The sequence below is a fragment of the Bos indicus x Bos taurus genome, chromosome 8 (assembly GCF_003369695.1).
Source record: "Bos indicus x Bos taurus breed Angus x Brahman F1 hybrid chromosome 8, Bos_hybrid_MaternalHap_v2.0, whole genome shotgun sequence".
NCBI lineage: Eukaryota > Metazoa > Chordata > Mammalia > Artiodactyla > Bovidae > Bos > Bos indicus x Bos taurus.
The window spans coordinates 14,673,741-14,685,920 of NC_040083.1; the positions used below are offsets into that span (position 1 = coordinate 14,673,741).

At 44.4% G+C, this 12,180-nt stretch overlaps 1 protein-coding gene and 1 long non-coding RNA gene across 3 annotated transcripts in view; one reads left to right on the forward strand and one right to left on the reverse strand.

The window, feature by feature from the left end:
• Window positions 1-2,304: 2,304 nt before the first annotated feature.
• On the reverse strand, window positions 2,305-5,616 carry LOC113896941. Its single transcript, XR_003512191.1, has 2 exons — window positions 5,565-5,616; window positions 2,305-5,323 (listed from the first exon to the last, which is right to left on the reverse strand). It is a non-coding gene; the product is annotated as an uncharacterized LOC113896941 (long non-coding RNA).
• A 355-nt stretch (window positions 5,617-5,971) lies between these two features.
• LINGO2 (leucine rich repeat and Ig domain containing 2) overlaps window positions 5,972-12,180 on the forward strand; it is a 1,450,974-nt gene continuing 1,444,765 nt past the window's right edge. Inside the window, exon 1 of one of the 2 annotated variants that reach the window (XM_027549067.1) lies at window positions 5,972-7,009. The gene's annotated coding sequence lies outside the window, so the exon portion shown is untranslated. Of the gene's footprint in view, window positions 7,010-7,719; window positions 7,907-12,180 lie in introns of those variants that run through there. The other variant, XM_027549068.1, reaches the window with a different exon arrangement.

Sequence of the window (12,180 nt, forward strand, 5' to 3'; positions counted from 1 at the left end):
GATGGCAATGTTGTCTAAATCATGGGGTTGTTCTGAAAATTAAACAATGTACATTGTGTAATTAGCACAATGCCTGGCGCATAGCTGGGTGCTTGGTTCATGTTACTGCCATTTGTTCCCCTCCCACCTCTGTCCCTGTTTCATTTTTTCCCAGTTGGGAGTCATGTACTATTTAAAAAAAAAAACAACAACATAATTTTGCATTGGGGTATAACCGATTAACAGGTTAACAAACAGTGTTGTGACACTTTCAAGTGAACAGCGAAGAGACTCAGCTGTCATGTATCCATTCTCCCCCAACACTGCTCCCTCCCAGGAGGAATCATGTACTATTTATATATAGTCTAGGGAGTCTGTGAGTAACAGTATAGTCAAGTCCTGCTCTGATAGACCTTATAGCTAATACAGAACCTTCTAGTACAGGTTAAGAAGCAGAGCTCTGAATTTAGATAATCAAGTTTCAAGCCCTGCCTATACCAGTTGATCAGCTGTGTGACCATGGCAAGTTTACTCAACCTGTGACTGTTTTCTTGTCTATAAAATGAAGATAATATTTAATAGATTTGCTGCAGTGAATCAACAAATTTAGTTATCTTAGAATAGTGCCTAATACATAAAAGATGTTCAGTCAATTTGGGTTACAATTTGCATTAAACTGGGAACTTTTGAGTCATTCACAGGACTGGAATTTTTAAATCTTACTGATATGAATCTGAGATTATAAGCAGCTTCAACCTAAAGCAAATGATTTCAAAGATAGAAACAAGAAGTTGATCAAGAACGGCTCTCCAGGACTTTCCTCCCTGTAACAGACATGATACTCTAGCCCAGAATAAAGAAATGAAGTCTGTATGGCTTCTGATACAGTGGGCGGTGTTTACATTACATACCATCTTCATTTTATACCTGAGTTATCTAGCCTAGACCTGCTTTCCTGGTGGCTCAGAGGGTAAAGCGTCTGCCTGCAATGCAGGAGACCTGGGTTCTATCCCTGGGTTAGGAAGATCCCCTGGAGAAGGCAATGGCAACCCACTCCAGTACTCTTGCCTGGAAAATCCCATGGACAAAGAAGCCTGGTAGACTACAGTCCATGGGATCACAAAGAGTCGGACATGACTGAGCAACTTCACTTCACTTCACTCACTTACCTGGAAATGATATTTTCCAGGGAGCCATATCTCACAGACCTCAGTTCTATTCATACAGGTAATCCTTAACCAGAGGCATCTCCCTAAAGACACTACAGTGAAAGACCTCTTCTTCCTAGCAAATAGTCTATTTCCCCAGAGGAGGTCCAATTGCCAAGGAGATTAAACTTCTTTCCTTCTGTTGTTTAAATAGCTCAGTTGATAAAGAATCTGCCTGTAATCCAGGAGACCCTGGTTCAATTCCTGGGTGGGAAAGATCCACTGGAGAATGAATAGGCTACCCACTCCAGTATACTTGGGCTTCTCTTGTGGTTCAGCTGGTAAAGAATCCGTCTGCAATGTGGGAGACCTGGGTTCGATCCCTGGGTTGGGAAGATCCCCTGGAGAAGGGAAAGGCTACCCACTCCAGTATTCTGGCCTGGAGAATTCCATGGACTCTATAGTCTATGGGGTCACAAAAAGTCGGACAGGTCACAACTGAGAGACTTTCACTTTCAGCCCCAAAATTCATATTGTTGAATCCCCAACTCTCAGTGTGATGGTATTTGGAAATGGGGCACTCAAGAGGTAATTAGGGTTAGGTCAGTTGTAAAGGTGGGAATCTCTTGGTGGGATTATTGACCTTTAAGAAGGAGAATATCTCACAGCCCCCTAGCCCCCTCCCAGCTCACATACACCTTTCTTCACTACTCACAGAGGAATACCCACAGGAGGAGAACACAAAGAGAAGGTGGCTGTCTAAGAGTTAGAAACAGAGCTTGCAGCAGGAACTGAATCAGCTGGCACATTGATCACACACTTCCCAGACTTCAGAACCATGAGAAATAAATTTCTGCTGTTTAAGCTACTCAGCCTGTGGTATTTTATTATAGCAACCTGGGCTGACTAAGACACTTCCCTTTGTTTCTTTCCCCCAAGGTCTCTCCCTGAGAATGAATGAATAAATATACCACAGGCCAGATTTTTGAACACTTTTTTCTCATCTTTTTTTAAACTATATATATTTTTTAATAATGAAGGGAAAGCATCTGTTATTTTCTTCTCATGCAATCCCTCAGAGCACTATTTTTTTCTCTTTTGATAGGTAAAAATTCCCCATGGTTCCAACAGTCAAAAGAATATGTGAAGTCTCAATTCGTTCCTTGACACCATCTGCTCATTTCTAACTACTTTTATTAATTTCTGGGGTTTTCTCATTGCACTTTGCTATTTTCACCTAAAAACATAGTGGAGATCTTTGCATATCAGTATAAAGAGAACTTTCTCATTCTCTCCCATAGCACCTAGTCTCCTGTGGCATAGATATTTTAAAAAATGCTTTGTAATATGAGCCTCTGGAAACGACAGCTACATCTCTGTAGCATGTTCCAAGGCCACTCTGTATTCAACGTTCTCTGTGTTCCTAGGCTCTTTTTAAGATTTTGAATTGGTGTAATAACAATGAACATGAGATCTATCCTCTGAACACAATTTTAGGTGAACTTACTCATCTTACATAAATTAAGCTATATAATAGCCTTCACTTAGTTTTTTTTTTTTTTTTTTTATCATAAGGATGTCAACATGGAAAAAAATGAAAAATTTTCTATAACCATAAATTTATAGACGACTAACCCCTCTCCCTTCAAGGAAACTTACAACTCAGTATTTGGCATTTTCAATCAATCAATGTTGATTAGATTTCATACATGCTAAAGAATTTATGCTAAATTTGACACACTCTTATTTGGCATTAAATATATATAATTTCCCTTAACCTTTCATTATTGAAAATGTGGTGTCTATTTGAATAAAGAGGAGTGGTTAATAGTGCAGGCTTCAGAGTTGGACAGATGTATATTCTAATCCCAACTCATCTGTGACAAAACAGCTTTGTGATCTCAGTTAAATCTGCATAAGCATCAATTTCCCTATACTTTCAGTATGTGAATTTACATCAGCGGATTATGGAGATAAGCTATTGAAAAAAAAGTGAATTAATCATAGCATGCAGTAGTTACTCAATGAATGGTAACTTTCCTTATCACCACCATCATTATTATACACATCTATTCTGGAAGAGATTCTGTACCAAATGTCAATGAACAGCAATGTAGATGGTACCATCCTTGTTCTCAGAGCTCATAGTGCAGTGGGAGAGGCAATACCAGTAAGCAAAGAATAACTTTAATCAGTAACACAATAGACCACTAGACAAAATGCTATCTCCAGGGAAGGGAAAAAAAAATGTTCTAGAAAATACATTTTATACAGCAATCATCTTGAAAAGATAAAAGATTCAAGAAAGTCTGCACTGGCAGAGATCGCATACTTATCAACTTCAATTTTCACCTGTCAAAGAATTTAGAGAAATAAACAACATTAAAACAATGCAGTTGTACTTTTAACACAGAGACGGGTGAATTTAGAAGTCTTTTGGATCTGACAGTACTTTTGAGTCTCAATAATTCCTTCTAGATAATGCAAACAGATAGGAGGATGTAGGAATGGAATGAATCCTTGGACCTTGAGATTTACCCCTCTTGTTTTCCCTAAAGAAGCAAAGCGTGAAGTGGGAGGGAAAACACTGTACAATAAATAACAAATCTAAGTTTTGTTTTGCAATAATCAAAAATCATTGAGGAAACTGCATTTTGTCCCCAAGAGGAGTAAGAAGTGAATGCTTCTTGAAGAGGGTCCATAAATCCATAGGCTTTTTTTTTTTTTAAACTTTGTTGAAGGGATAAAATGTCAAGAATATTATACCACTGATTACCACTGTTAACCTACATGCCTTGTAAGTAAAATACTCAAGGTAAATGAAAAAGAATCCTCTGTGGCTGGCACAAGACTTTCCACAACATTTCCCCAGACCTGCAAGACACCTTCCAGGTTTTAATGTGTAAATGACCTAGGCTTATTTTAAAGAGAGCCATTAGTAGCAGAGAACTGCTTGTGGGTCCACAGTAACCAGAAAAGGAATTTCAAGCCCAAATCTTTTTGGATAGGAGTCAGCTCTGATTTCTGAATTTTCTTTCCCTCAGTGAGTCTCTTGATTACAGTTCTATAGTCCTTGCCTAATAGTCTGCCACAATATTTTGTTATTAATCTAGAGGCTTATGCCATCAGAAATTACGTTAGATGAGAACTTTGGTTGGAAATAGTTCATTATAATTCTTATTGCCACTTTATTAATTAGGAATAAGAATCACAACTCGAAGAAGCATTTAACTTTGTGGCAAGCAGAGAATGTATGGATTTATACCAGAAGAATGGGAACATTCTCTACCTGAAACTGTAGAAAGTCAGTGTCCAAGGAACATTCAACCACCGAAGTGGGTTTAACTGCAAACTAGTAACACAGAAATGAAATGCCTCTTTATCCTTTAGCATCTCACCACCAAATTCATTATTCAGATCTCCTCCATGCAGGCTCCGCTTAGCTTCAAACTCTGCTTTAACTGCATCAGAAGAAGGTAAGCCAGGGCGTCAAACCCGTGCACTCTGACTCCCTAGGCGCGGGACTCTGAGTATCTCTGCGCACAAGTGCTATTTAGCAGGACGGTGTTGCGGTCCTCTGGCTCCAACCGGCAGCCTTCATCCATCCATCACTCCCTAAAACCGACCGTTCCTCTTGGCTTACTACAGCGTGGACTCAAACCGAATTCAAAGCCGGTTCATCCCAGAAATACAGATGGGCGCCCAGAAGCTATTGGTCCGCAGATACCGGGCGCGGCGATGCTCATCTTCGAAAGCTCTGGATTGATTTCTGAGCTGTGAGTAGCACTGCTAGAGCTCCTATCTACACAAGTTTCATCTTTTGCACCGAATCATCCTTTTGTTCCACTTTCGAGCCTTGGCAAATCCAAATTCAGCGTTTAAGTACTGTCTTCCAGGCAAATTCTATTGCCTTTAAACTTGAAGCGGACTCTCGGAGCCAGTCAAGACCCCCTGGTTCCAAGAGCTACTTGGATGGAGACCTTGGCGGAGCGTCGCTTCCAACGCGGGAGCAAAGGAAGCTCACGCTTTCCCCACCCGGCGCAACTTCGCGTTTGCCACCAGCAGGTCCTAAGGTGCAGAGATTTCGCGAATCCCAGGAGGGAAAACACCTGCAGCGATGTTCAGCCTGGTCAGTACTTGGGAAGGCAGAGTGATGCTCTGCAGGTGTGGAGACCTCAGAGTGCACGAAGGCGAACCTGGGTTTAAAAAAAAAAAAAAGGAAAAGTTTACTTTCGGTGATCAATTCCAGCAGCTCAGTCCGGGTAAGACAAACTCGCGCGGGGAGGCTCCTTTCTGTGGAACTGTGAAAGAGAGAACCAGGGGCGCTTCTGACAGCGTTGTCTCTCCAGCCTGCGGTTCCTGGGTTGCGTGCAACCAAGGATCCCTCCAGGCTGTTTTGGGAAGAAAAAGATGGTGGGACAGGGGCTAGCCGGAGACCTGGAGAGCAACTCCTGTTACCAAACCTTGGAAATGGCTGCTAAAGGGGCTGGGTCTCCAGACTCCTAATCCCTCCCCTTTCTCCAGTTGAGCCTTTTACCTGCTACCGTCCAGTTCACAATATAAGCGTAGAACCTAAATTAGCCCAGTTTCAAAAGCTAGGCCTCACAAATTCCTACGAAGCTCCTTCCAAAAAGATCTATGCGAGCTTCAGAAGTTCATAGGGGAAATGCTACGTGAGGGAGTGGGCAGGTAAGGGGGAGATGATCAACGATTATGTCCAGGAAACGATGTCTCGGCTCCTCTATTCGAAGGACCTCGGGGAGCCTCTTGGCTTCCTTGCAAGCAGCAGCTGCCACTTTGCCCCACATTTGAAGGGTCTTAGATGGCCCTGGAGGGTGGAGATACGGACGTGGTTAATCTTTAGTCCGGCCACCTCGAACAGGGTACTGAGACAGTAACTCGCCTCATGAAAAGAACCAGGCGGCCAAGATGCCAGAGAGGGCAGGAGCCTGGGAGGTGGCCGCAAGGATTTGAGGGTTTACAGGGAGGAACTGCCTGCCTGCAGTAATCTCTTAAATAGTGGACAGTGATTGAATCTTCACATCATTTGGATCCTTGGAACACCTGCCCCATTTTGCTTCTCTCGACTTCTCTCTCCCTGGTGGCCTGGGGCCGCGGGCGCGGGGCCGGGCGTGCGTCTGTGGCTGTGCGCGCGCGCGAGTGTCTGTGCGTGTGTGTGTGTGTGCGCGCATCCTCCGCGCCAAGCCCGGGCGCCTGGACCCAGCCGCCGGCCGCCTGCCTGGTGTCCCTCCTGCTCGCCGCCTCCTCACCTGGTACTCGCTGCCTGCCGCCCGCCCAGCCCAGCACGGCCGCCGCCGCCTCCCCTGAAAGTTTCTTCAGAACTGACACCTTTGCGGAGGGCTGCCTGCAGAAATGGGTTTCTGAAGCTGTGCCTTGGAGTGGTTCTTCTTACAGCACCCTCCACCGAATCCCCACCTAATCCGAGCAGAGATTCGCTTTTCTAATTTAAGGGGAGAAAGGTGGCGACGGAGGGGGTGGTATCACCCTGAGAAAGAGAGAAGAGGGGCCACACCTGTGAATATCTGTTTCATTCCTGCCTTGATGCGGGGAACTGACTGATGGGCCTATCGGGTTAAAGAAGAAAATTAAATATAAAGCCAAGTTGACCGAGGAGAGGCTGGGAGGCTTCCGGAGATTGGGAAGGTTGTCCCCCTCTCCGTCTCCACAAGCGGGAAGATTTGGCGGTGCCTGTCGCGCGAGGGCTTTTTAAACCGCCACCCCCTACTCCTGATCCCTCTAGAAGGGGAAACCGGCTCAGCCGAGGCGGAGGAGTCAAGGAAAACCCTCTGAACTTGTGTGCGTCGTATCCTTGGCTTTGGATTTTAATGATATAAAAGAGAATTAACAGCGTCTCAAGCAAGGTAAGAGGCTGAAAAACCGCTGTCTGAATTGCTAGGAAGAAGAAAAACTTAAAATGCACGTTGGGACTGGGATGGGGAGGGTCAAGCCAAGTTGCGCTCGTCTCTGCCGGCGTCGCCACGCGGTTGCACGAGCCGAACGAATGGCTCGGGGCGGGCAAGTCAAGGGAGTTGCCGCCGGTGCCGCTGGCGCCCAGGTGGGAGGCAGCCAGGCGAAGGCAGCCTGTCCTGACCTTACACTCTGTGGAATCCACTGGAAATAGGCATAGAGCAAGGTTGTCTGTCCAGGCTGATTTACAGCGTGGATGTGTGTGTGTTTCCGGAGAGTTCCCCCTCTCCCCACCCCCGGCCCATTGGTACCGCTGACCCACCCCCTCGTTGCCATAGCGCGCCGTGGGCACTGGAGAACGCCGCTAGGACGTTCGGTGGCAGGTGAGCCCGGCGCAGGTGGGCAGGTGCGTGCGGCGGCAGCATCCGGCGAGCGGATTGAGGCCGGGGGCGCGTGAAGCCCCCTCTGCCGCCTGGCTGGCTTCTCGGCAGCCGGCGTCGGAGCCCGGGCGCTGCGGGGCTGCTGCGGTTCCCTTCGCCTCCGCTAGAGGCTCCCAGCGGGCGCCGCGGCGCGGGTGGGTGTGGGGGCGCCGGGAGGCGGAGGGGCGAACGCGGGGAGCGAGCGTGCCCGCGGGGTGGCGGAGCGGGCGCTGCAGGGGGAGGCGAGGCGAGGCGAGCCCGGCCGGGGCGGTGGGACGGGAGCCGGAGTCCCGGCGCGACTCCCGGCTGCGCGCAGAGCTGCGGGGACGCGGGTCCGAATCTGGGCTGTGCTCCGGAAGGCTGTGCCCGAGCCGGAGCCACTTCGGGGCAGGAGGCGATCCTGGCTCCGCGCCCTAAGGGCAGTCCCGGGAGGTAAGTCCTTCTCCACTCTCCTTTCGCGCCTCCTGGGTTCTCTTTCCATTCTCAGCCGGATACCCAAGATGGGAGCGAGTGGAGGATGCGGTTCTGTGCGGTCTGTATCTAAAGGTGCCTTTGAGTCTTCCTCCGTGGAGCCCCGTGGGAGGTATTTTCGAACTAATTCTTAATTTTTCCGGCCTTCCCTAAATGTTTGGCTGCTTTAAGGGAAGTTTCCTGACGAGATGGCCAGGTGGCTGGTCTGTGGATCAGGCTGCTCCGAGGTGAGCGAGGACCCGCGGTGCTCCCCTGAGCCGCAGTGGACGGGAGTGCGCGCCTCGAGGGGTGGGGTGTGGTGGAAAAGGGAGTACCACACCCTCTTCTTTTCCTCCCCTTTTCTTTGCACCTGATGGTGAAGTCTCACCATCTAGCATTTAACTGATTTTCTTTTCCTAAGAGATTGGCTCTGAGAACGGAGCAAAGCTGCTGATAAGACTTGGAGAAAGCGAGAGAGAGAGAGAGAGAGAGATAAGGGTGAGGAGGAAGTCAGGGCGAGAACATCAGGAGCGGAAGAAAGGTGAAGTTAAGCTTGTGTGCCTGAGGTGGGTTGGGGGTGGGGGCAGTGCTGGGAAATGGCCTTGAAGTTCAGATGATTTAATGAAGTCTGATTCATTTTACATTTCACACTGTCTTTGACAAAATCCTTGCTTAAGCCACTAACAGAAATCGCTTCTACTAGCTACTGCCTTGGGCACGGTGGGTGCTGAATATGTGTGATGATTGTGCTTAAGCTAAAAAAAAAAAAAAAAAAAAAAAAGTGAGTAGTGTGATTGTGTGCGCTTGGCGTGATTACACCATGTCTGTCAGACAGCTGGCAACGTATGTATTTTTCAGTGTGCTGTTTTGTATTCGTGCATACCATACGTGGTCATTTTACACTCAGCAGTGCAATTTCAGAGTCCTTTAAAGGTGGCTTTTAACAAACCCGACTTGTGATATTAACCCTCTTGCAGAATAATCCTGAAGGAAGACCAAAAAAAAAACCAAAAAATGATGGGAGGGTGTGGAATATTCTGGGAATACTAAATAAAAGCAGAGGTCCAGTATTTATAAATACTAGGCCACATACTGAAAGAGTGAGCATGTTTTTTTTCAAAAATGAGAAGCAGTGGTTAAAAGGAGGAGAATATTCTTCAGTGTACTATCATCCCATCACCCAGGAGTGTGGATTACTTACCATATAGTGAGCGTGTGAAGCAGGAAAAATGAAGCCCTTTCTGCTGGAAGTGTTTTCGTGAGATACAGTCAGGTATTTTAAGAATTGGAATGGGATGGGTTGCCTATTGATGATAACTGAAGTAGTTCGGTTACCACTTATGTGTAAGGCATCTATTATTTTTTACTAAGGTAACTATGTAAGTTAATATTATATAATAAGTGTAGCTGAAGTGGAACAGACCAATGTATTCATGTTTTTCATTCCAGAATAACATATAGCATGATCTCAGGGAAGATTTATTTAAAGTTTGTCATTCATGTATTACATGGATGGAGCTCTGTGTCGAAGGCAAGAATGAATGTCTTGCTGAAATCTCGAAGAAAGATGGTTTATGTTCTTAAGATAATACTCTCTTAGAAATTTTATTATGTGACAGAATAGTAGTTACTCATCTAAATGCAGTTATCTGCATGTTTAGACACAGATTATGTATTTGTTGAATTGAGTTAATGAAGACAAATACATAAAAGGGCTCAGTTTTCTTTATGAAAGAAGCTGAAACCAGAGGAAGACCTGGTAGCATTAGGAATCTGTGTATATGGTGCTCAAGAGACACTGTATTTCTTGACAATGAATTGAATCAAAGTAGTGAGGCTGGTTTGTAACCTCAAATTCAGTTATAGAACTCCATCTCTAAAGATTTTTCTCTGTCTCATAAATGTGATTTTAAAAGAGTTAGAACATTGACGTGTTCCTGGAATGCTGTGGACCTGAGAATTGTTTGAGTCCTCTGAAACTTCATGTCAAGAATAAGGAGTGATAGGCTGTTGTCACAAATTAATTGGCTTGATGCTTCAATTAAAAACTGATTATTATCTGGCTCTGGTTGTCATTATGGTTGATTTCATTTGGTCTCCAGATATTCTCTGAAAGGACTCTAGGTGGAAATGTTTTCCTGTAGTACAAGGATAGGAGGTCACTGTATGCAAAAGGTTTGTCAGTTTCTAATTCTCCAGTTTAGTTGCATTTTTTATAAGGCAGGAGCCTATATTGAAAAAAAAATGTTTTGGGGATTTTCATAATTTTCATAAATATTTCCTCATTTTCATAGCCCTCAACTTTCAGTACTCCATTTATAATTTTGATGAGAGAGTAACATCACCAGGCACCAGGCCCCTTTCTTTTATGGCTTGGGGGCTGTTTAGTTAAGAACTTTAAGAACTATTTAATGATAAAAGATCACATTTCCTGAAAGAAAATCAATGGAGCTTAAAATATGTGTGATAAGGAAATGAAAGAATAAGAGGGACAGGTTACATAGTAGACAAAAGGTTTACTGATCTGCATGTACCTCCAATTTCTTCTTTTAGCAACCATTTTTGTTTAAAGAAAAAAAACATTTTTTGCTAGTATTCCCTCCCTCCTTCCCTCCCTCTGCCTTCCTTTTTCCCTCCCTCTCCCTCCTTCCTTACTTGCTTTCATTATTTCATTTTCTCTTTTGGTTAAAATATTTGCTTCTGAAAAAATCCATACCAATTTATAGTTATTTCACAGTTATTGGTTCATACTTTTTGTGTAAGTGGGAGGTAGTTTTAAAATACTGATTGTTCCATTATTTAAATTTTTTCATGGAAGAAAACCATGAACTATGGGGTTGATTCTTTTGGGAGTACAGATCATCAGTTGATTATTATCTCTTATGTCTGTTTGTCTCTTGGGTCTGGTTGCAACTCCACTGATTCTGTTTCTGGGAAATGTACAAGCTTGGAAAGTGATTACCTGGGATGGATGTACTGTCTTGAAATATGGTGCATTTTTGCTTTGAGTGCCTTATTTCCATGTGCTTATTGCCCAGTGTAATCAAGTCTGAAATATTCTCAGTAAGCAAATAGTTGAGCCACACTTGTAAACCTGCTCAGAAATTAGTAATCCAAACAGTAAGGTCCTATAGCACAAGGGTCTATATTCAGTATCCTGTCATAAATCATAATGGTAAAGAATATACAAAATAATATATATTATTTTAATATTCACTAATATATCCATGTTTAAATATATTTATGAATATTATGAATATACATTTATATGCATATATATTATTCAGTTCAGTTCCATTGCTCAGTTGTGCCCCACTCTTTGCGACCTCATGAACCTCAGTATGCCAGGCCTCCCTGTCAGTCACCAACTGCCTGAGTCGACCCAAACCCATGTCCACTGAGTCGGTGATGCCATCCAACCATCTCATCCTCTGTCGTCCCGTTCTCCTCCTGCCCTCAATCTTTCCCAGCATCAGGGTCTTTTCAAATGAGTCCGCTCTTTGCATCAGGTGGCCAGAGTACTGGAGCTTCCACTTCAACATTAGTCCTTCCAATGAACACCCAGGACTGATCTCCTTTAGGATGGACTGGTTGGATCTCCTTGCAGTCCAAGGGACTCTCAACAGTCTTCTCCAACACCACAGTTCAAAAGCATCAATTCTTCGGTGCTCAGCTTTCTTCACAGTCCAACTCTCACATCCATACATGACCACTGGAAAAACCATAGCCTTGACTAGACGGACTTTTGTTGGCAAAGTAATGTCTCTGCTTTTTAATATGTTGTCTAGGTTGGTCATAACTTTTCTTCCAAGGAGTAAGTGTCTTTTAATTTCATGGCTGCAATCACCATCTGCAGTGATTTTGAAGCCCATAAAAATAAAGTCAGCCACTGTTTCCACTGTTTCCCCACCTATTTTTCATGGAGTAATGGGACCAGATGCCATGATCTTCGTTTTCTGAATGTTGAGCTTTAAGCCAACTCTTTCACTCTCCTCTTTTACTTTCATCAAGAGGCTCTTTAGTTCTTCTTCACTTTCTGCCATAAATGTGTAGTCATCTGCATGACTGAGGTTATTAATATTTCTCCTGGCAATCTTTATTCCAGCTTGTGCTTCCTCCAGCCCAGCGTTTCACATGATGTACTCTGCCTATAAGTTAATAAGCAGGGTGACAATATAGAGCCTTGACATACTCCTTTTCCTATTTGGAACCAATCTGTTGTTCCATGTCCAATATAACTGAGTCACTTCGCTGTA